We start from the raw sequence: 22,868 nt of genomic DNA, 5'->3' as shown, positions 1-22,868 counted from the left end.
TGTTTCTCTCTAACTGTCAGCGCATTTGCCTTGCCTGGTTCTCAGTTTAGCACACCTCCTCCTCCTTCTCCTCTCTCTGCAAATACACTGGGGGCTGAGCAGGGACAGGGAGAGCCCAGCTGGGCTCTGCTGTGGTGGCAGCTGGCACAGCTGGGGCCAGGGCACTCGAGGTCTCTTCACACAGCAAAAAAAAGGCACCACTGCAGTTTTAAACTGGCTCCCTGCAAGCACTGGTTCAAAGGGATTTAAGGCCATCCATGCTTCTGGCTTCTTGCCGTGGGTGTTTTCCCAGTGTTAGCCTGGTGTCACCAAGGCCAGATGCCCCACATTACAAGGGACTCCTGGGGTCAGCTGGCCCAGTCCCTGCCCCAAGCAGGTGCATTTTCTGGCAGGGTCTATGGCTCCAAGCCATACCATGGCTTCATCCAGGAGCTTGGGAAGGTTTCTATGGAGTGTTCTGCTCACGGCTACCGAGCTGGATTCTAGCATAACACGAAAGGCTGGGCACAGAGTGTCTGAGAACAGCCCTGGAGAAGGACCTGGGGGTGCTGGGGGTGAGAGCTGGGACCCAGAGCCCCCCCCATGCCCTGGGCTGAGCCCCAGTGTGGGCAGCAGGGGAGGGGGGGATTCTGCCCCTCTGTCCCTGTGCTCAGGTGAGACCCCACCTGCAGAGCTGCCCCAGCCCTGGGGCCCAGCACAGGAGGGACCTGGAGCTGCTGGAGAGAGGCCAGGGGAGGCACCAGGTTACTGAGGGGACTGGAGCACCTCTCCCTACAGAGCCAGGCTGGGAGAGCTGGGGCTGCTCAGCCTGGAGAAGGGAAGGGATACATGAGAGATGGAGACAGACCCTGCATCAGGAACTTGAGTGCCAGGACACAGGGTATGGGTTCAGACTGCCAGAGGGCAGGGATAGATGGGATATTGGGAAGGAATTCCTCCCTGGGAGGGTGGGCAGGTCCTGGCACAGGGTGCCCAGAGCAGCTGTGGCTGCTTCTGAATCCCTGGAAGTGTCCAAGGCCAGGTTGGATTTTGGGGCTTGGAGCAGCCTGGGATAGTGGAAGGTGTCCCTGCCCATGGCAGAGGTGGCACTCGGTGGGGTTTAAGGTCCCTTCTAACTCTTCTGGGATTCCGTAAGTAGGTGCACGAAGAGACAGCCCCAAAATAAAAGACATTCCCTGCAAAGATCTGCACAAGGGCTCAGATTCTCAGATCACAGTTTTATCTTTAAAATTCCTGTTGCTGTGACCATGAAGACAGCATCTCCAAACATCAAAGCAGCTCCTCCTGGGGAGGCTGAGGACTTTCCTTACACTTGTGGCACTCAGGGCACACAAGAATCCCCATTTATATGGGACTTGGGCAGCGTGAGCTACTGTTTCACACTGAATTAAACCCCATAAAGCAGAACCAACTAAACACAGAAAGAACTACTCTGGACTTGCAAGGGAAAAGAGAGGGTGTTAATTACAGCCCAACTCAGCTCCTCACTGCCAGCAAAGCATCACCAGCCTGTGTGTTACCCTGCTGGAGGAGAGTGGCTCCTCTACAAGAGTCACAAGTGGAAGGTACCAGCAGGTTGTACCTGGCATCAAAACGCAGAATAAACCAAACCAAGGGGGAATCAGGGACACTGCATGTCCAGCACATTGCTGTGAGATCCACCCCAAGGATCCTGGAATGCTGCTGGCAGAGTAAGGAACAATTAGCCAAAGTTTCAGGGAACCGGAGAAATAAAAACACAGGCGCACATGTGAAGAGAAATAATTATATATGGAAATTGCACATCAATCCAGAGGCAGCCAGGACTCTATCCTGCCCCAAAGAAGCAGATCTGGAACCTGGGGATCACCTGAGGCAGCTACATACCCAAGATGTATTTTCAGAGTGGTGCTGAATCAAAAAAGCAGGAAGCACAGGGAACACCCTTACAGCCACACTGAGGGCATGAATGATGACCAACAATAAAATCAACACAGCACAGCCAGGGTTTTCATTACAGACTCACCCAACAGGAACCCAAACAGAATTTAGGATCGTTCATTTGGTGACAAAAGGAACAGTGTTCTTTCCCCAAATACACCCTGTAACAGGACAGTGTGACAGAGATGGACACAGCAGCTCTCCCTCCTGCCTGAGAAAAGCTGTGGGACTTTGTGTGGTTAGTATGTTACAAATTCAGGAAGATTTTGGCACAAAAGACCTCCATTATTCATCAAACACTTGCAATACCAAGATATTCCCCCTCTCAGTCACTGCCTTTGCTTAGTTGCTCTTGCTGTTATGAATGTGACCCTTTGTTTATACAGCAAAAGACTGCTTTTGGTACGCTACTAAATAAAGGAAAATTCAAGCTTCCACTTCCATCATGCAGCTCTAAAATAAACCAGGAAAAAACTCACTTTGTCTTCAGCATCCCAAAATGGACCAGGCTTTCCAGGGCTTTCAGTGCTAGATGAAAGCTGACCGTAGAAAATTCCCTTGTAAATGTTTATTATTCTAATTTTAACCTCTGGACATTTTTAGGGCCAATAAAAAAACAAGATCAAAACCCAAGAGAGCAAATAATCCACGCAGTGATTCTTTCTTGCCTGTGCTGGTTCAAAAGTAATTCTGAGATTTGGGGGTAGGGTGGTATTTTTATTTTTAAACCTCTGTTGAACTTCTTGTACTGGAAGCATTAAATCCCACCACGATGTCAGATCAAAACAAGCCCCTAAGAAAGGAAGGGGCATGGATTCCCATGGGAAACAACACTGTCCAATATAAATACCTCACCAGAACCCACTGGGCAGCAGAAACTCCTTTTTAATTAACTTTTTTATGGTGAAAGGAACTCAAGGAACACAGGAATACCTTGTGCCAATATACTCTGGATAAGCACTTCCCCAGGCTCTGTTGGATTCTGCAGAACTCTTTCATTCATCCAAACTCTCCAGAAGTGTTCAAAACACTTCTCTCAAGCCTTAATTGCATCTTTATATATCCAAACCAGATACACTGTCATGGTTCCACAATAATTTTTGTGCCCAGACCCACTCCTTTGGCTTCTTCCAGGAGGACAGACCACAGAATCCTCGTGGACAAGAGTGAGAGCAGCAGCTCAGGCCAGACTGAGCAGAGGGTGTCACCTGCAGAGGCTCATCACAGTGGCACAGGGACCACAACTAGCCCAAAATCTCCGGGCAGATCTCCAGGACAGCAGCTCTGTTTTTCTTTATACTCCTACCCACAAAGGTAATCCCTTAAGGTGCAACCAGACACCCTGCAGTGTGTTTTGGAGAGTTACTAAGAGAAGAAAAGACAAACAACCAAACAACAAAAGCCAAAACTGGCCAGTCCCTGGGGGAGAACAGCTGCCTGCAGGGATAAACTTCACTTGCAGACAGCACCGTGCTGGTGCCAAAAGGCTTTCCCCAGCAATTCTGACCTTTATTCTTTGGCCAGCCTCATCCAAAAAAAGCAGTGAGAAGCAGTGTTCCTGTGTCTCAATTCTGGCACTCCTGGCTGTATTATAGCCTACAGCCTTCTTCCAGATTATCATCAATCCAAGTAACAAATCCATAATTTAGCTGTTTAGCTTCCCTGTCCACCCCACAAGCTCACCACACCCTGATGGGACTCCCTTAAGGTGAAAAATGCACCTCCCTATTCCCTCAGTGGCCAATGGCCCCTCAGTTAGATCTGCTGCTTATTTTGTCCCACCTGCTATGGGAGCTGGCATTTCCCTTCAAATACAAGCTGAATTATCCTATTCCAAGTCTATTCCACACAAAGGAGCACACAAAGGCGAAGTGGAGCCTGCCCTTGACCTACAGATCAGAAAAGGCACTGTTCTCTGAGGGTGTCATCCCTCTGCCTGTCCAAAGACATCCTCTGGAGACCTCACTTTGTGTCTGGGCTGCCCTAAACCCTTGTCCTCCCTCTGTGTCAGAGTTGCAGTTTGATTTCTGAGGTCATAGCTGGGCTTTGTTTGGAAGGTTCTCACCCTCCCTTGTTTTTTTCAATCCGTAAACCTACACACCCATAGCTCCAAAAATAAGAAATCACAGCAGAAAAGGGCCTCCAACACAGCATAAAAAAAACCTTAAGCACAGCATCAATACAAAAGCACTTTCAAACACAGAAATTCAAAACCTCAACAGCACCAACAAAGTGCAATAATGAAATCTTTAAATGAGCCCAGGTCGATAGACAGGATGCCAGTGAAGTGACCTGTGTGACAGGTTACAGCTGTTTATTGGGGGAAAAAGTCACACAACTGCTCACAACACTTCTGATTCAGTTCTTCCCTGCATTAACTGAGCTGGCCACATATCACAGTTCTCTCCCATCTCCAGTTTTTCTGTCCCTGCAAGCTCTGTCTCACACAACAGGTCAAAGACTTTTCAGCAGTGTCACAGTAGCACTTTGCATATGATAGCTTAGAGGAAATAGCTCCTTGTTAACCATTCCAAGGGTAAGAATCAGCAGGAAAAGGCCATTGCAGGCAGCTTATGAAACACTGGTAACAAGAGCAGCAGGCAATCCTGGGGGGGAAAGGCACCAGCCAGCCCGGTTTTCACTGGGAAAGAAGAAACCTGACAGCAAGACAGCTCAAAGTTATTAAATCTTACCTAGATGAAGGTATCTCCTTCATTATCTCCTTATTAAATATTCCACACTTACTTACAACGGATACAATGGCAAATCTCTACATACAGGGTAACCATCCTCTGACATCCACCCAAACTGCAGAATCATGGAATGGTTTGGGTTGGAAAAGAGCTTAACCTCCCAACCCCCTGCCATGCAAGCAATCAGTAACTAAATAACAGGTCAATGACTTTTCCTAAGTAATTTATGCTCAAATCATCACAGACTGTGCAGAAGACGCAGAGAAAAAAATTAAAAGTATGAGTTAATAGAGTCTTGCTGCTTCCTGCTGCACACAGGCTTGTTTTTTTTTCCTGCAATTACAGAAGAGGGATTTTTATTTTTTTTTTTCCAGCACCACTTTCAGCTGCCACAAGCAGGCTATTGTTTGGATTTACCCGGGCAGCAGCAGTCCCCATGCAAACCCAGGGCAGCACGATGGACTGCCTGAAACTGAAAGGGAACAGAAAGGAATTCAGTCCCGTTAGGACAAGAAGAGAAATTTGTACTAAATACCTGCTTGGAGCAAAGCCAGAGGAAGCACATCAGAGAAGTCCTGGGATACTTCCCAACATCCAGGTACCCGCAGGGATGCTGTGCATCAGGTGACAGCTCAGCAGCCTGTTCCCAGCACACATCACCCAGCTGGAGCCCCAAATCCAGGCAGCCCCAAACTGCTCAGACTACATCTCCTGCCTCCTCCCCCGCACACACGGCATCCTCTCCCATTCAAGAAGTGATTCCCCAGCCCTTGGACACACCAGAATGACTCATCTGGGTGCACTGGTGCCTTCACTCTGAAAACTCCTGCTTGCTCTCCCTGGCTGAGGGACTGAAATGCTGTGAGCTCACTTGTAGCTGTGGCAACAGCAAATGCAAATCCTGCCACAGGGAAAAACTTCACCACCGACTCCTCCAGTACACGGGGACTGTGTGTGAGCAAAACCAGTTTTTTTTCTTCTTCCTCCCTGAGGATAAATTTGGTTTGTGAAAGCTGTGCCCTAAAGCAAAAATCCAATCAGCGGGGCAGAGCTAAAGCAGACACACATTGCTTTAGCAGTGCTTCAGTGCACACAGAAAACAGGCAGAGAAGAGTTTGGAAACAGGATGCAAGAACAGGTTTCAGGTCTCTCACTCCAAGGGCTCTACACACTGTTTACACCTGGTGAGGAGCTACTCCATTTGCAGCCTCGAGTTTCAGGCTGAGCCAGTCATACCATGGCTGGTTTAATACAATAAAGTCACAGACATAGAGGAGAAAATGGCTTTCAATTAATTGTTCTCTGGGAGGGTGGGGACATTCTTGCACAGGGTGCCCAGAGCAGCTGTGGCTGCCCCTGGATCCCTGGAAGTGCCCAAGGCCAGGTTGGACTTTGGGGCTTGGAGCAGCCTGGGATAGTGGAAGGTGTCCCTGCCCATGGCAGGGAGTGGGATGAGATGGGCTTTAAGGTCCCTTCCAACCCAAACTGTTATGATTCTATAATTAAATTAGCCATTTTTCAAAAAATAATCAGAATTAAAAAAAAATCAGCATATCTGAATGCAAAACCATAAGCCTTTCTTGGGGTATTAGCAGGATATCTCTAACAAAAATGCAGGCAGTAACTGCATACAGCAACCAGAGATTAAAAACAACTGATGGGGGTGGTGAAGAAAAAGGGGAGAAAAAAAATAAATAAAAAAAAGCAAACCTCACCTAACAAGTTTCCAGCAGCAAAACCCGTGTGAACTGCAAGACCCGAATAGCAAACTTAGCTTTGGTGAGAATTGTGCCTCACTTCCAGGGTATCTACCTGTGGTTAGCAGAAACTTCTCAGACAAGCTGCAATATCCTGAGTGGCAAAGAAAGAGTAAACTCCCACCGAGGCTTCCTGCATGTTGAGAAGTTTGGGTGGGGAACTCGGAGATTTCTGGGCTTGCTGGGGGCCGGTGTTGGTTTGGAGCGGGGTTGCTGCCTTGTGTTTTGTTGTTTCCCTTTCAGAGTGTAACTTGGGTTACGGAGTGCAAACCCCGCGACCTCACCTTCTCTTGTGAGTGAGCAGAACCAATCTAATCCCACAGGCAGGTTATTCTATCTGGGAGCAAAGCAAATGAGCTAAAAACGAAGGAAAAGGAGAGTTACCATGGGATACCGGGATGCGTCACATCTCTTGGCTCTCCTGGCTCCACGTGACACCCCAGCCGCCAGTGAAGAACTCGGCAGATGGGATAGAGAAAAAAAAATGCAAAAAGGTCCCTAGATTATAGCAAAGTTTAGGCTTCAAAATCTACTGCTTATGGCTACAGAAATAGAGGCAACAATATTTATCTATAAACCAAACTGTCTATAAATCTATTGCCACCGAGCAGTAAATACACGCTTTCCCTTCCAGCAGTCGTCACCATCTACACTTTTCAGTTCCCTACAGTAAATTTAGTCCAAGCACATGCAGAAATACCGCCCTTGCCATCTCAGAGAGAACTACTGCTTGCCTTTCAGAGGAGGCAAAGCAGGTCAGTAGCTTCCACCTCGCTCATAAATACAGAAGCAGCCGCTTGACAGCAACAGACATGAGCAGTCAGAGTTCAAGAGAGATCAGAAGAGGGATAAATCATTTGGAATTTACTCTCAAAGTTATCGCACAGGTCACCAAACCCATGCCTTGGGCTGGAGCCCACTGAACCAAGAGTGTCTTTTTCATCTTCAAGGTATGGCTGTTGAGCATGTGTGCACGGCATGTCAGTGATCCCACACGTGCTCACTCACACTTGGGCTTCTACCCCACTCAGACCAGGATCGATTCTTCAACAGCTCCTGCTCCAAGCCCTTCTTCTCAGCACAAAATCCTAGAGTAGTCCAATGTTTGAGGATTTCTCCCCTCCTTTTAGAGCAGCCAGTTTCTTTCTAGCAGATCAAAACAGCTCTGATTCAAAGGACATTATTCCAACTCCATCCTCCTCCACCTCCCAAAGCCTCCTAACACCCACATGCTGCTGAACGTCAAAATCTCCAGGGAAATTCAGTCCTTCCATATGGCAGCCAAGCAACCCCCCCTGTGTGTAGTAAAAAGCGCCGTGCAGCGTAAGGAACCTTCACCCTCCCTGGGTGAAGGTGCAATCCCAGCGCTCCAGCTCTACCCAAACATTGCGTCAGGCTGGGGAATCGAGTGTGCAGGGACATGCCGGGCCCATCTGTCTCCAGTGCACCAGGGTAACCTGATCATTACCCCAGCACCAGCTGGAACACTGCCATCCCAACCCACCCGGCTCCCAGCACGCTCCAGACTGCAGAATTTTGGGAAAGGAACACAGCCCAATCAGCCAAGACAACTGCTGCTATCATCTGCTCCTAAACACCAGCTTTTTATCACCTGAATCACTTGCTATTCCTTGCCTGTTTCCCATTACCTACCAAAAGTAGGAAATAGTATGGAATCCAAGAAATCCCACGTTGCATCTGCTACTTCAGGCTGTAGCCCCTGTGTTACACAGCTACACAACAGCTGGGTGTTATTTCTGACCTGCTTACAAAACGAAGTTTCATGTTTCTACAAGAAGTTTAACACAGACAGCGCTACCTTTTTCAACAAGGGGAACACAGGTCCTGGGCAGGAACAACCCCAGGGACCAGCACAGGCTGGGGGGACCTGCTGGAGCAGCTCTGTGGGGAAGGACCTGGGGGACACGGAGCTGTCCCTGAGGCAGCAGAGTGTCCTGGGGGTGCTGGGGGACACGGAGCTGTCCCTGAGGCAGCAGAGTGTCCTGGGGGTGCTGGGGGACACGGAGCTGTCCCTGAGGCAGCAGAGTGTCCTGGGGGTGCTGGGGGACACGGAGCTGTCCCTGAGGCAGCAGAGTGTCCTGGGGCCAAGGAGGCCAATGGCATCCTGGGGGCAGCAGGAGGAGCATTGGCAGCAGGGCAGGGAGGGATCCTGCCCCTGTGGGCAGCCCTGGAGGCAGCTCTGGAGTGCTGTGTCCAGCTCTGGCTCCTCAGCACAGCAGGGCCAGGGAGCTCCTGGAGCGGGGCCAGCGGAGGCTGCGCAGCTGAGGAAGGGCCTGGAGCATCTGGGTGCCCAGGAAAGGCTGAGGGAGCTGGGGCTGCTCAGCCTGGAGAGGAGCCCCAGCTGAGAGGGGCCCTCAGGCCTGGCTGGCCCTGGCTGCAGGGAGGGCTCCCAGCAGGGCCCAGCCTCTGCTCCGGGGGCCCAGCAATGGCACCAGAGCCACGGGCAGGGCCTGATGGCAGCAATTCCCCCTGGCCAGGAGGCACAACTTCTTCCCTGGCCACTGCCCAGCCCTGAACACATTGGCCACAGAGGCTGTGGGCTCTCCTGCCTGGGGCTGTGGCACAGCTGTGTGCACACAATGCTGTGCCCTGTGCTCTGGGATGGCCCTGCTGGAGCAGGGAGGTGCCACCAGCTGCCCTCTGAGCTCCCTTCAGCCTCAGCCATTCTGGGATTGCTCCGAACATTGCTTTAATAACTGTTCCCTGAGCCAGGAGACACTGTCTTTAATAGCTTTTAATAGGATGGGTTTTATCCAGCTTCCTTTGAACCTCTCACCTTCCAGCAACATCCTGGCCACCAGGAGTACCACAGCATAACTGCACACCAGCAAAAGAAAAGCTTTCCCTTTTATAAGTTCTTTGCTTCCTTGTTTTTGTTTGGTTTTTGTTGTTTTTTTTTGAGTGAGGAAGGCCTGGGTACAGCCATCTTCTTTAGAAGATGCAAAGCTCCCAATCTGCATAACATTCCTCTCCTCGCTTCTTCCCCTCACAATCATTTCTGCTCCATGCTAAAGAGACAAAGTTTATTTATCTCCTTTTATCCAACAGCTGTTCCATGCCTTTGATCACCTTTATCATTCTTTGCTGAACCTTTTTCTTTTTGGAGATGGAGGACACAGAGCATCATGGAGAAAAAGGTGATTTTTAAAATTATTTTTACAGTAGCTTATTCTGTTACCTAATCCTTCACAAATATTTATTCATTTACTAATTTAACTTTACAGCTATTTGCAGTGAAAGAACCTCCAAATTGAGAAAAAAGCCTCCCAAGACCAGAAGAAAACCCAAAACTAATAATGTTTTTGCATTCTGCCAGTGTTGCAGGAAACAATAATTAGGCTTCAGAGACAGGAAAGAGCCTGCAAAATGCAGTAACCTCTCAATATTTCAAAACTGATGCTTCCAAAACTTTTCTTAAACCAGAGCAGCAGAGCATGGAATTAACCACATCCCTGGCTGTGCATGTGCCTTCCCTCCACTCATCTGAAGATGGTTTTTGGTAAAAAAACATCAAATAAATACACATACACATATCTAGGTCACCTATATTTATTATTTCCTCATGCAGCACCAGCAAAGTGACCCCTAAGGAGGTGCACAGAAAACGACCTGGTTTTTTATTAGTAACCAATTGCTGCTCTCCAGCCTCACTGACCTTGTAGCACACACCTGATTCCTGCTCAACACATCTGAGTTTCCTCTTTTCACGTGCACACAGTCCCCACAGTTCTGTGTCATTAATATTCACAGTACACCCAGGGGCAGAGCTGTAGCCTCAAACTCCTGCTGGGACACAGATTTTTATTTTTTTTTAATTTGTTTTTTGCCTGTTTTCAGCATCTCAAACTCACAGGATGACAACACAGGATTGCTTTGAAGTGTCCATTTGCACTCCACCTCAAATTACCACAGAGAATCAGACTCTGGCCAAGTACCAGAAATCTCCAGATAAAACTAAACAACCAGTGCATCAACATGGAAAAAATGGGCGTGTTTTTGTCATTTTACAGACAAACAGAGAACAGAGAGCTTCTGATTTAGCATGACTTTTACAAGGATGGTGCCTCTTGCACAAGCAAGAAGCAGAAGGACACAAGCAAAAACTTGCTGTTTCCTTAAGCTCACTTATCTAGGTTTTAAGACTTGCTTTTTGCAAGGCTGTGGTGTAAAAATAAAGCTGTTCCTTGGGGTAATTTATCAGGTACTCCTACTGCACGGTTTTGGATGCTGGAACAGAAAAGAAGGACTTGTGATGAGAACTGGGCTTTCACTGAAATGACCATCTAGAACCCCACCTTGAAAAGAAAGAGAATAAACAGGTCCACAAAAAAACAGACTTTCTTGGATATTCCACATGGAATTTCAGGAGGAATTGGTTCACTGAAAGGGAGCTCAGGCCTTGGCAGGGGCTGCCCAGGGAGCTTTGGAGTCCCCATGCCTGGAGGTGTCCAGGGAAGGGCTGGACGTGGCACTCAGTGCTGGGGACAAGGTGGGCATCGGGCACAGCTTGGACTTGATGAACCCAGAGGTCTTTCCAACCCTAATGATTTTATGAGTCTATGAATTTCAGGTTTCAAAGGAGTTCTCCCTTGTAAAATTCAACCTACATATCTGTGGGCTATGAAACAGCATTCCTCTGCTGGGGGCCACTCTTCAGGCAGTCATGCTGTTGGGTGCTTTATTCCATTCTTTTTCCAGGAAGTCACCTCACTCCAGACCATCTCTCCACTCCATTTTCCTGCTGTACAGGGACACCTTCCTGCCCTGCCTACATCCTCAGGAGTTCTGAGCACAGAACTCATGTGTTGGCTTTTGAGCAACCCTCACAAAGCACCAACACAACCTTGTGCTGAGTATTACTGGAGTACAAGAAAAATCATTTACAGAAACAGCAGCTCCTTGCTTATTCTCCTCTGTACACAGCTTTTAAACTGCCAGCTACAGCTAGGAAGGAGCTGGAGACAGAAGAGACATCCCTGCAGCTGCTGACAGGTAAGTTTATTTGAGCTTCAGCACAAGCATTTAAAGATGAAAGAGCACAACGAGGGTGCTGAAAGACAACTGACAGCTTGAGGAGTTCGCACTGATTTTCAAATCGTTTCTGTGATGTAGGGTAATGCTCGTGATCACAGCATTCACTGGGAATTAGATCATCCATTTAGCAGCAAGTTTGCCCGATCAACTGTCTGGGGACTTCAAACAGATCAGCAAAACTGCAGAGCTGGAGACAGTGTCTTGGTATTCAGCTGCCTTCCCTGAGAAGCTTCCCAGAGACCAAAACACAGGCAGGGAAATCATAATAAAACATCGAGAGCAAGTTGAGTGCTGCCACTGAATTTGGGAAGCAGCACTAGGGCAGAGCTCTCCTGCCAGCACAGACCACCAGAACCTGGGGCAGGGGCAGACACAAAGAGCTGCATCAGCTAATCTGGATCAGCACCAGAACCCACAAAACACCTGAAGCCACCCCATTTAACATATCCTAATAATGGCACAGCCTGTGTGCAAAGCCTGTCCCTCACCTTTCTGCCCTTCTGGATGTGCCACACAGAGCTCAGGGAGCCGCCCAGGCTGCATCAGCTTTCCAAGAAACTCTTAGCAAAGCTTGGGGAATTTAGTGATGTGTCAGTGTCTGGAGATGACTGTGAGGATGCTCCACAATGCAGGGACAGGCAGGGAGGAGCCTGGAGGTGGGAGCATGCTCTGGACAGGAGGATATTCAAACCTGCCTGGATGCACACATGATTTGAACAGCTGGGACAGTCACACAGGACTGGTGACAGAGCAGACATCCTGTGCTGGGACTACAAAATCCCTCAGCAGGCTCATACCAAATATTTCACCCACCCTTTGCTGTGTATTTATCCCTGCACAGCAAAATGTGTGAGATGTAACTTTTTGTCTTCTTAAGTAGTACATAAAAATCTGTCAAAACAGTTGCTGACAGCCTTTCAACTCCACACTGTGAACGGGGACAGCAGAGGCAAGGCAGCACAGGCCAGGGAAAAAAATCTTACTTTTTGTTTTCATGCATCTTGCAAACACAGAGAAAAACATTTAAGGAGTGAACTGAAAGCATCTTGTCCGAGAATCCAAATAACTGTATTATCTGCTAAACAATAAAACTGCATGTATCTGTCATTAAAATAATGAACAAATGAGTCAGTGCTTATCCAGTAAGAGATATTTAAAAGAATCACAGAAAGGTTTGTGTTGGAAGGGACCTTAAAGCCCATCCAGTGCCACCCCTGCCATGGGCAGGGACACCTTCCACTATCCCAGGCTGCTCCAAGCCCCAAAGTCCAGCCTGGCCTTGGGCACTTCCAGGGATCCAGGGGCAGCCACAGCTGCTCTGGGCACCCTGTGCCAGGGGCTGCCCACCCTCCCAGGGAACAATTCCTTCCCAATATCCCATCTATCCCTGCCCTCTGGCACTGGGAAGCCACTGCCCCTTGTCCCTCCATCCCTTGTACAGAATCTCTCTCCATCTTTCTTGTCAGCCCCTTCAGGCCCTGGAAGGCCACAATTTGGTCACCCCAAAGCTTCTCCTCTCCAGGCTGAACAATCCCAGCTGTCCCAGCCTTTCCTCCCAGCAGAGCTGCTCCATCCCTCTGCTCATCCTGGTGCCTCCCCTGGCCTCTCTCCAGCAGCTCCAGGTCCCTCCTGTGCTGGGCCCCAGGGCTGGGGCAGCTCTGCAGGTGGGGTCTCACCTGAGCACAGGGACAGAGGGTTTAATTCAACACAGGAACAGAGCCTGTTCCATCCATCTGAGGACTGAGGCTGGGGGAAAACAACTGATTAATAACCCAGCTTCCCAAAAGGCACAAACTCAGGGGTGCTGCCCTCAGTCTGTGGCTCCTGGAGTGCAGACCAAGAGGTACCTTAAATCTCTCAGCGTGGTTTGAATACTGCTCTGCTGATTGCAAAGAAAACAGAGAGCAAAACAAGATTAGAGCTCAGCGAGACAGCATGCCCCTCGTGAATCCAAATAAACAAGACATTTTGAACTATTTCCAGCATGACTCCAGCACAAAATAACATTTGCACATCAGTGTAATAGCTGATGTTTTAACTGCTTGCTAAAGGAGCAGTCACGCACTGCAGCCCTGAGTTCAGCGGCGGCAGGCAGCCTTCAAAGGAAGCAAATAAGAGCTGCAAAAGTGCAGTGCTGCACTTGAAAGCCTTTCAGAGAAACACTAAATATATTTATGTTCACTCTTGAACCCAAGGAGAACACGGCCTGCCCCGTCCCTACATGCCTTGGGTGGCTGACGAGACACTTGAAAGGAGCTGGGGTGGCAGCAGCCATCAAATCCCAGCTGAAACCTCGTGAGTTGGAGAGTCAGGGAGAAAAAGGAGCCAAAACCAAGGGGCACAAGTCCAGAGGATGCAACACAGGAGGGAAAACCTATTTTCTCTTTGAACCTGTGCAAGGACTGGTGACACACCCTCACAGGAAATCCTATTACTGGGGGCCCTAAGCCATAAATCAATCCTGGAGTCATTCAGAGCCAGCCTCTGGACAAAGGACCAGTCAGATGCTAATTCAGGCCTCAAAGCTGGAGAGGGAACGTTCCCTCTTTGGATTAAGGATTAATCATCAGCAGGTACAGCCTATTTTCATTAACTGCAGCCATTTCCTGCTAGCACATCCTTTCCATTTTCCAGGAAACACGGGAGCAGCTACATGTCTGAAGGCAAATAAATTAGGAGACAAGAAGGAAATTATCCACAGCACCCAGAACAAGCCAAGCCATTGAATAAGCAGCTATAAAATCTACCAAAATCCAATTTGATTGATCCAACAAATTGAATACAGAGTATTTAAAATCTCTGTTCCAAAATTCCATTAAACCTTTAGCGTTGCTAAGTGCCAAAGATGTCATTGCCCAGAGAAGCTGCGGATGCCTCGTGCCTGGAAGTGTCCAAGGCCAGATTGGATGGGGCCTGGATCAACCTGGAATGGTGGAAGGTGTCCCTGCCCATGGCAGGGGGTGGGATGAGATGGGCTTTAAGGTCCCTCCCAACACAAAACATTCATGATTCTACTTTCCTTGGAGTTTTCCCTCTTTTCTTAGTGCACTATCACTCCATTACCATGGGAGGAGGCGGCAGTGCATCAGACTGGCTTCAGGCACTCCTGGGGGATTGCATGGATGCACCACTGGAACACAACCTGTGGGCTCAGTGCTTGTACCAAAACCACCCAGCACATCCTGCAGCATCCTCTTAACACCCCCACTTCTCTGGGATAGTTTTGATCAAAGCACCTGGAAAAGGTTGGGAGGAATCATCAAACCATTTAGGTTGGAAAAGACCTCCAAGACCACCGAGTCCAACCTCCTCAGTCAGCAGCAGCTCCAAGCTCAGGCTTGCAGCAAAACAAACCAAAGGTGTCACTTAAAAAGCCAATGTCAGAAACAAAGTGTGGCCTACAGAGAACACAGAAAAACTCTACATGATTCATAAATTCCCCCCAAGGTGCTTTTACATGCACAAGACAACACCCAGAAAACAGTCACCACTTCTAACAAAGTTGATTTGAAATTCACAGGGAGGTAGTTTTTGTGGTTGACAGATCTTTGAGTTTGTGGGATTATTTTTTTTTTTGGTGGTGATGTTTTGTTCATTTTCTATTTAAACATCTGCTCTAGCCAACTGTTGCCCACTTAACTGGGAGATCTCACTGCTGAGTGTTCTGCACTGGAATTCACTGTTAACCATTCCAAGGCCTTGCTGTATTCACATACAATTCTATTCCTCAGCAAACAACTTAAGCAGGAATATTTTCAAAAGACTGCACATATGCTCTCTTCCCATGGAGCTAAATTTGGTAGATATGAGCATACCTGGCTATAACAAGCTGAAACAAAAATCACTGACATACAGAAAACGAGTTCCAGGCATAAACCCCTGCTTTCCACTGCTTTAAATAGTCCCTGTTACACTGTTATTACACAGCAATCAGTGTTTCCTTTGCTCTCTGAGCCCAGGGTTTCTCCTTCATAGCCACTGAAATTCAAGTTTAAAGCAGAATTCAGCAAGCATCTCTGTCAAGCACATTCTGTGCCAAGCTGGAGGATGAGTATATTTATATAACAAAAGGCTTCCTGGATTATTTTAAGGCTCAAGTTCTGCAAAGGGAACAATTGACGAAAGGGATGTTTTTCCTTTGTTTAAAAAAATAATACTTGTACAAAGAAGAAAAAAAAAGCCATTGAAGAGACAGCAGTGCCTTGATATTCCACTGTGAGATCCCTGGATCACAGCAGAGTCATCCACATGCTCTCTGACCCCACGAGTACAGAACGTGTGCTGTCACAGCTTGAGATAAGTACAGAAAAAAACAGAGGTCACAGACACCAAGGCACCTGCAAGTGAATATCTGCACATAAACGACAAGCTGTGCCACAGAATCACAGAATTGTATCAGGTTGGAAAATCCCTCCCAGCCCATGGAGTCCAATCTGTGCCTCATCCCCACCTTGTCCCCAGCCCAGAGCACTGAGTGCCACGTCCAGCCCTTCCCTGGACACCTCCAGGCATGGGGACTCCAAAGCTCCCTGGGCAGCCCCTGCCAAGGCCTAAGCTCCCTTGCCATGGAGAAATTCCTCCTGGTGTCCAAGCTGAGCCTCCCCTGGCACAGCTTGAGGCCGTTTCCCCTTGGCCTGTCCCTGTTCCCTGGCAGCAGAGCCCGACCCCCCCTGGCTGTCCCCTCCTGTCAGGGAGTTGTGCAGAGCCAGAAGGTTCCCCTGAGCCTCCTTTGCTCCAGGCTGAGCCCCTTTCCCAGCTCCCTCAGCCCCTCCTGGGGCTCCAGCCCCTTCCCCAGCTCCGTTCCCTGCCCTGGACACGCTCCAGCCCCTCCATGTCCTTCCTGGACTGGGGGCCCAGAACTGGACACAGCCCTGCAGGTCCCTCAGCAGGGCCAGCCCAGGGGATGGGCCCTGCCCTGGGCAAAGGGAACAACCCAACACCACAGACCCAACCACACCTGGTTTGAATCCTTTCCGTTCAGCACAGAGCAGAGCAGCCTCCCACGCTGCACCTGTTGATGTTCAACCCCGATTAAAGCTGCATTAAACTTTAAGTAATAGATTCCTGCATTATTCATCACGGCTGTGTATTGGATGCAGAGCAAACAGAAGCTGAATCAATACGGCGACAGGAGCTTCGGGTGTCTGCTCAAAGTGTCTCCTGCTCCCAATACTGATGCACTTGAAGAAGGGTGGGAAAAGTAGGAATTTTTCACAACTGCTGTAAACAAGCCTTGATATTACAGTTGGTCCAGAAGAGCTGTGACACAGAGGCACCTTCCAGAGAGCAACAACTGCAAAACCTGCTCATAATTCACCTGACCTGTGACACGCAAAGAAATAATTTCCCTCAATTTCAGCAGCCTTGGTGTTTAGTCACAGCATTTTTCTCAGGATTTTTGGTGGTATTTCTTACAGATTCTGTGGAAAGGCCACTGAACATCTTAATTATACAGCCTTTGAAATCCAGAGTGATGCAGTACTGGGACAGCCACAGGAGAGGGGCTAAACCCAAATTCTCCAAAGACAAACATGCTCAGGGCACCCACAGGGAGAATTCAGGTGGATTAGGAAGAATCACAACTGAAAGCTGCTTTTCTGCTCTGTCTCCCACCACAGCCTCTCACAAGCAGCCCATTAAGGCTCACTGATATTCCACAACCTTCTCAGGAAAAAGGCAAAAGTTTTCCCAACGAGGAATGGGAGGCATGAGAGAACTTGGGTCACTCAAGGTGCTGGACACTGGGGCTGTACACAAACAAATAACAGCTTTTACAACACTCAGTCTCAGAATCTTTACACCCAAAACTCCACTTTTATTTTCTGATTCTCATTACACCTCCCCTCTAGCTCTTCAATCAGTCACGGAGCTTTCCAGCAGGGATCAAACCCAACAAAACCATGACAGATCATAAGAGATGCCTTTCAGCAAATCCTCACACAGCTTCAAAGGATTACTGAAAGACAAAAACATAACTACAAGCAGCAATAAAGGGCATACACCCCATTTATTCTTTCTTTTCAGGTCATTTATCTATGTCAAAGCCAGAGCTGGGAGCAGAACACAGGTATTCCAGCCCCCATTCTAGCTGTATACACAATATTATTCCAGTTTCCACAGACAAAAGGGCAAAGATTTCCTTACAAGCAGGGTTTGGGGAGCATTCATCCACAATCTACATCTTCAAGTTTCGCTCTTAGTCATCTTTCTCTGGAAGCAGGCAGAAGGAACTGATCTAAGGGATCTTTCAGCTGTCTTTCCTTAAGATTTTAGAATTTAATACTGGATTTAGACAGTTTGTCAAATATCCAAAATGTCCAAAACAAAAACTTGCCCCAATTGAGGTCACAGTAAACAAACCACTACAAAACACACGTGTTTGAAAATGCAAAATACAAGATGCACTGACCTACCTGAAATTGCTTTTCTAGCCAGAGCACTCGAAGCATCAGGTTAGAAGCTCATTTTGAACAGACAGTCAAAGCTCAGACCAGCTGCTGGCAGCTTCTCACGTAGTTATGAGAGTCACTGGAAACAAAACACCAAACAAATAAAAATAAGGACATTTAGAGAGGTGGAGCTCACAGCAAGCCTTCATTAAATCATCAGCAGTTGTTATAGTGTGACGATGACCTCAAGGTTTAACAAGAGTTGGGATATACAGGAGAGGCCATGCTAACATAGAATCATGGAATGGTTTGGGTTGGAAGGGAGCTCAAAACTCATCCTATCCTACCCCTGCCATGGCAGGGACACCTTCCACTATCCCAGGTTGCTCCAAGCCCTGTCCAGCATGGCCTTGGACACTTCCAGGGATGGAGCAGCTGCATTTTAGAAATAGTATTTTGCACAAGACTCAGAAAGAAAGAATATCCTTGTGTCCAAAGAGGCCTAGATGAGGTTTGGAGGAGACCCCCACCCCCAGAAGAACCTGTGTTTCCCACTGCCACAAATGGGCTGCTGACCACTCTGCTACACCCAGAGCATCTTTTATTAACTACAAGAGCAATCCAAAAATCTCATGGGATACACACTGCCATGTGGAGCCCCAGCTAAAGAAATAAACCTCAAAGTTTCCTCTGAAGGGAGCTGCTGACCCTGACTCTGAACCCAGCATCACACAAGGTGTGATGAGGGGGAAGCAAGGAGGAAGGCAGGAAGCCTTTTCTGATAGTCTCCAAGATAACCAGGATCGTTTAGTAGAGGACAAAGCAAAAAGAAGCAAACCCAAAATATTTGTGGCCAAAATCCTCAGGTGGCAGCACCCAGGGACCAGGTTTCTCATCATCCCTGTGCCCACCTCTTGCACAGCCAGAGAGAGCCAGCAGCAGCAGCAGCACACAAACCACTCATCCTGCCCTGGGAAGCAAACCCACTCCTCATCCCATCCCTCCAGCCTCCAAGGGAGACAAAACCAGGGTAGAGATCTGGAATAGAACCAGGAGCCCTGTGCTCCACAGGGCTCTTCCAATTCAGCTTTCACTCTCAGATAAAGGAAAAACAGAGGTCTCCCTGCTCCATTCACATTAGTTAGAAAACTGTAATTCTACATTTCCACTCAAGTACAAGATGGGGAGGAAGGGGGCATTAATAAATCCAATTCTGCTTGCTGAAGCAGCACCAAACCCAGGGAGCTGTCTGCCAGGAAACAAGCAGCTGGAAGCCTGGTAATTCTGCTTTCTTGGGACTCCTTTTTAGCTACATTTAGGATTGCTTGGAGATTTGCTTTTGAGTTTTTACACCTTCAGGAGTAAAGCACTCCTGTGGGGAGGGGGGACACCAGGCACCTCCACCTGCAGGCCAGAACGTTCTTCTGTGCCACAGGCTGGAATTCAAACAGCTTTTGTCCATCTGGACAGAGCCATGGGAAAGCCTTGCCAGCCTCCTGCCCTGCTTGCTGAAGGATCATGAGAGGTGTCACCCATGCCAGGAAGGCCCTGTTTCCATGGGTAACTGAGCGTTATCTGGCAAGAACAGCCTTCCCAAACTTCACACTTGCTTATCTGCGGAGTTCCCTGAGCCCCCAAAAGCCTGACCTAGGAGGACGCCAGCCAGGGAGAGCTCCACCCCCTGCATGCCCCCTCTTCCATGCATTGATAGTTCCCATGGATCCCAGAGCACAAACTGGTGCTCAGACATAAACACACGTTTTTGATGAGCGAGTTGTGAATCAGCAGCATTTGCTGTGAGCACCAGGAGAATCCCGAGATGCTCTCCCAGCTGCAGCCTCTCTCTCTCCAATAAAGGGCACACAGAGCCTGCAAGGACACGTTTCCTGCCACATCCAGAACTATTTCTGGGCTGGTGAAAAGACAGGAGGAGCAATTCACAGCGACAGTTTGGGTACTAGCAGCTATGCTGCCAGCAGGACTGCATGGCAAGGTTTGATTAGAGCTCTTTCCTGTCTGTCCTGTGGCACACACAGCACTTCCTTGTGTTATCTGCTGAACTCCAACACTGGCAATACACTTTGCAGAAAACAGAATGTCTGTCTTCCCCAAATCAATGAGCCTGTATGCCAGACTCCTTCTTCCCCTGAGGGAGACCCTGCTGCTTGCAGAGCACTGGCTGCTGCTCTGCTGGGAGATGAGCTGCCAGACCAGGGCCCTGCTTCCCTAAACTCAGTATCCCTGTGGAAACCATGCAGCTCCTGGAGTTGCTAAGCCATGCCAAGCCAGGGCAGCACCAGAGCAGCCTGCTGCTATTTCAGCATCTAACATGACAAGGTTCAGTTCTGGCTGTGCCACCCCTTGCTCTGACAGCCACAGCATTTCCTTCGTGCAGGAGCACCAGCTGAGAAGAAATTCGGGAGGTTTTGATGCTGCAAAGATTAATGAGTGAAGTTACCGCCAGCCTTGTTCTCTGTGTCACAACGCGGCTCAGAACCACCAAGCAATAGGACACAAACACCTCCAGAGCTCTGCTGGCTTATTCCCAGAATATTCCCCATTTTCCAGCACCTGATCTAACACTGTCCCCAGCACAGCCTGCAGCAGGCTCAGAGTGGGAGCTCCACCTCTGACTGATTCATCTGGAGATGTTACAGTCAGTGGAGACTTAAAGGATTCCCAGAGAGAGCGCGTGATTCCTCTTATTAACATTCAGATGCTTTCCAGGTGAATGCCACTGTCCTTATAATCCAATTGGAATTACAAGCAAACCAGGATTTAGGAGAGTTAAGTGGCCACATCTGAGTGCTGAGGAACACTTTTGAAAACTTTACAGAGCTCCTTGTGCTGGTCATCAGCAAAGCTTCTGAGTTGAGGATTCTCCAGTGTTGTTTCCTTCCCACATCCACACAGCACTGTGGCAAAAGGAGCAAGAGCAGTATTTTGTCTTACTTTCTTATTCCATTTAACCAGCAAGGATCAGGAGTGTCTGTGAGGGCTGGATTAACCAGGTGAAGACTGCTGCTTGGAGAAGACACACCCATGACTAGAGCAGCATCTTCATTCACACCCTGGCACAGGCTATTTCCATATTTCACTGAGGCTTTTTTTCATCATTTCACCAGTATTGAAATACTCTTTAAAATACTCTGGAGAAATTCAGCCTAAATAGTTCACTCACACAAGTTCACCAACCCAGTTTGCTTTGTGGATTAAAGAAATCAAATTAATTGATTTAGAGACAACGTAAGGGATTTTGAGAGGACGTTTAGCTGATGTCTAAGATGTCATTTTAATCCTCCTCACTGTTAATTCTTCGAGCGTAGGGAGCCAGTAAAATTTGTGATGCAGCCCTTACACAGAAAAACATCTCCACAGGCGTGCTAATCACTGAACTATTTTGCAAATTGTTCCTAATCTACAGTTGCTTGTCTCTGCTCTCTTCCTGCAGAGACAATAAAATCATCCAGTTAATAGCAATGTGAAAGGGAAGGAATGATCCTCATTTGGATTAAATAGACAGATCTGCACTAGGGAACCACTAAACAGTGCAGTGATGAACTCAGGGAGGCAGCCCAGAGACATCCCTTCCATCTTTTTGGCATGGAAAGCTGGTAGGAGACCTGCCACCACAATCCAAACTCATTCCTAGTGTCACAAAAAGAGAAAAAATTGTTACCACAATCGACAGCAACATAATTATGTGAATAAGTAAGATTTGTTCATGGGATTACTTTTTTTTTTTTTTAATTCTTGCAGAATCATGGTGACCTGAATACACCCAACCTCTGCAGCAGGAGACTGTTTCCCTGTTTCCAAAATAATCATTCCTGTTTCCAGACCTCCTCCCCCACCTTATTGTTGCTCATACTTCCAAAAAACACCTTTCAGGGCCCATTCCTCTCCACAAACCTGGCCCCAGGGTTGCTATGACTCTTCTTATCCCTTAGGGAGCCAAGTGCCCCAGAGACACGTGGAAATCTTGGCCCTACGTGGATGCCTGGACACTGAGAAAAGACTTGGTACACACTGATATTTTTAACTGGCCCCAAAGGGTGAGATGCTCAGAATTCCCCAGATTCACCCAAAAATACTTTGAAGAGAAAATCTAAGAAAGCAAATTATGACTAGGTCAGCAAACATTAATAACATGAAACACACTGCAACTACTCACGGTTGAGGCCTTGACAGGGTGTTCACAGCCAGACCCATCAAGATAAAAATACAGGGCCTGATCATTTAGACATGTTAGGGATAAGGAATTCAAGTGAATGACCAGAGTTATGGACTGCAATGACATCAGAGAAGTCTCCTGTTGTCCATCACCAACAGGAACCACTTCATATTGCTTATTACACTGCTTAATTTTACCAGTCAAACTCATGAACCATTTTCCAGTGACTGGTACCAATTCTGGTTTTGCAGGAGGATGGAATGAAAGCTGAGGACTCCGTGACAGGCTTGGTCTACACCCTGCTAAAGACATGGAGACAGAAATGGTTCACTTAGATCTCCAGATAATGTCAGAATTCCCACTGTACTTAAATCCACGATTTCACAGCCAAAAGCCTCCCTGTCAAGTTATCCACTGATTCAGAAACAAGCCACAGCAGTTTAAATTTAGCTCTTCCCATTTTGCAAGTGCCTTGAAACAACAGGACCTCAGACATATCCCACCTTTTAACAGGTAATAGCTGAGACTCAGCCATTGCAAAGACAGAAATCACAATAATTGCTTCAGAAAAAAGGGCTTCGTGGCTCAGAGAGTTGAGAAATCATAAGATTTTTAAGCTTTAACATCAGAACAATTCCTATGAGGATGAGACTTCACTAAGTGGAACATGACTCCTGCAGAGCAGTGGTGTGATGGCCTGGGAAGGAGAGAGACCAGGATGGCTGCTGGTGCTTCCCTGCAGATCCCAAAGGGATCCCTGCAGATCCCAAAGGGTGGATGGGCAGGGAGACAGAGTCATTTACAGCCTGCAGAGACTACAGGAAATGAGCAGGGCACCAGCCCAGATCTGCTGGCTGTTCTTACAGCCCCAGCAGGGTTA

The 22,868-nt window shown here is 48.0% G+C and overlaps 1 protein-coding gene across 12 annotated transcripts in view; it reads right to left on the bottom strand.

The window, feature by feature from the left end:
* SGMS1 (sphingomyelin synthase 1) overlaps positions 1-22,868 on the bottom strand; it is an 87,706-nt gene that overhangs the window by 45,593 nt on the left and 19,245 nt on the right. For 6 of the 12 annotated variants that reach the window (XR_015289913.1, XM_086900022.1, XM_086900018.1 and 3 more), the window contains one exon: positions 17,839-17,953. The exons of 3 other annotated variants lie outside the window; for them this stretch is intronic. The gene's annotated coding sequence lies outside the window, so the exon portion shown is untranslated. Of the gene's footprint in view, positions 1-5,148; positions 5,432-17,834; positions 17,954-22,868 lie in introns of those variants that run through there. 3 more of the 12 variants (XR_015289914.1, XM_086900020.1, XM_023930342.2) reach the window with 2 other exon arrangements.

This window comes from Cyanistes caeruleus, chromosome 8, assembly GCF_971803275.1.
Source record: "Cyanistes caeruleus chromosome 8, bCyaCae1.hap1.1, whole genome shotgun sequence".
Lineage (NCBI taxonomy): Eukaryota > Metazoa > Chordata > Aves > Passeriformes > Paridae > Cyanistes > Cyanistes caeruleus.
Note: the sequence above shows the minus strand (reverse complement) of the source record. Positions and strands in the feature narration are given on the sequence as shown.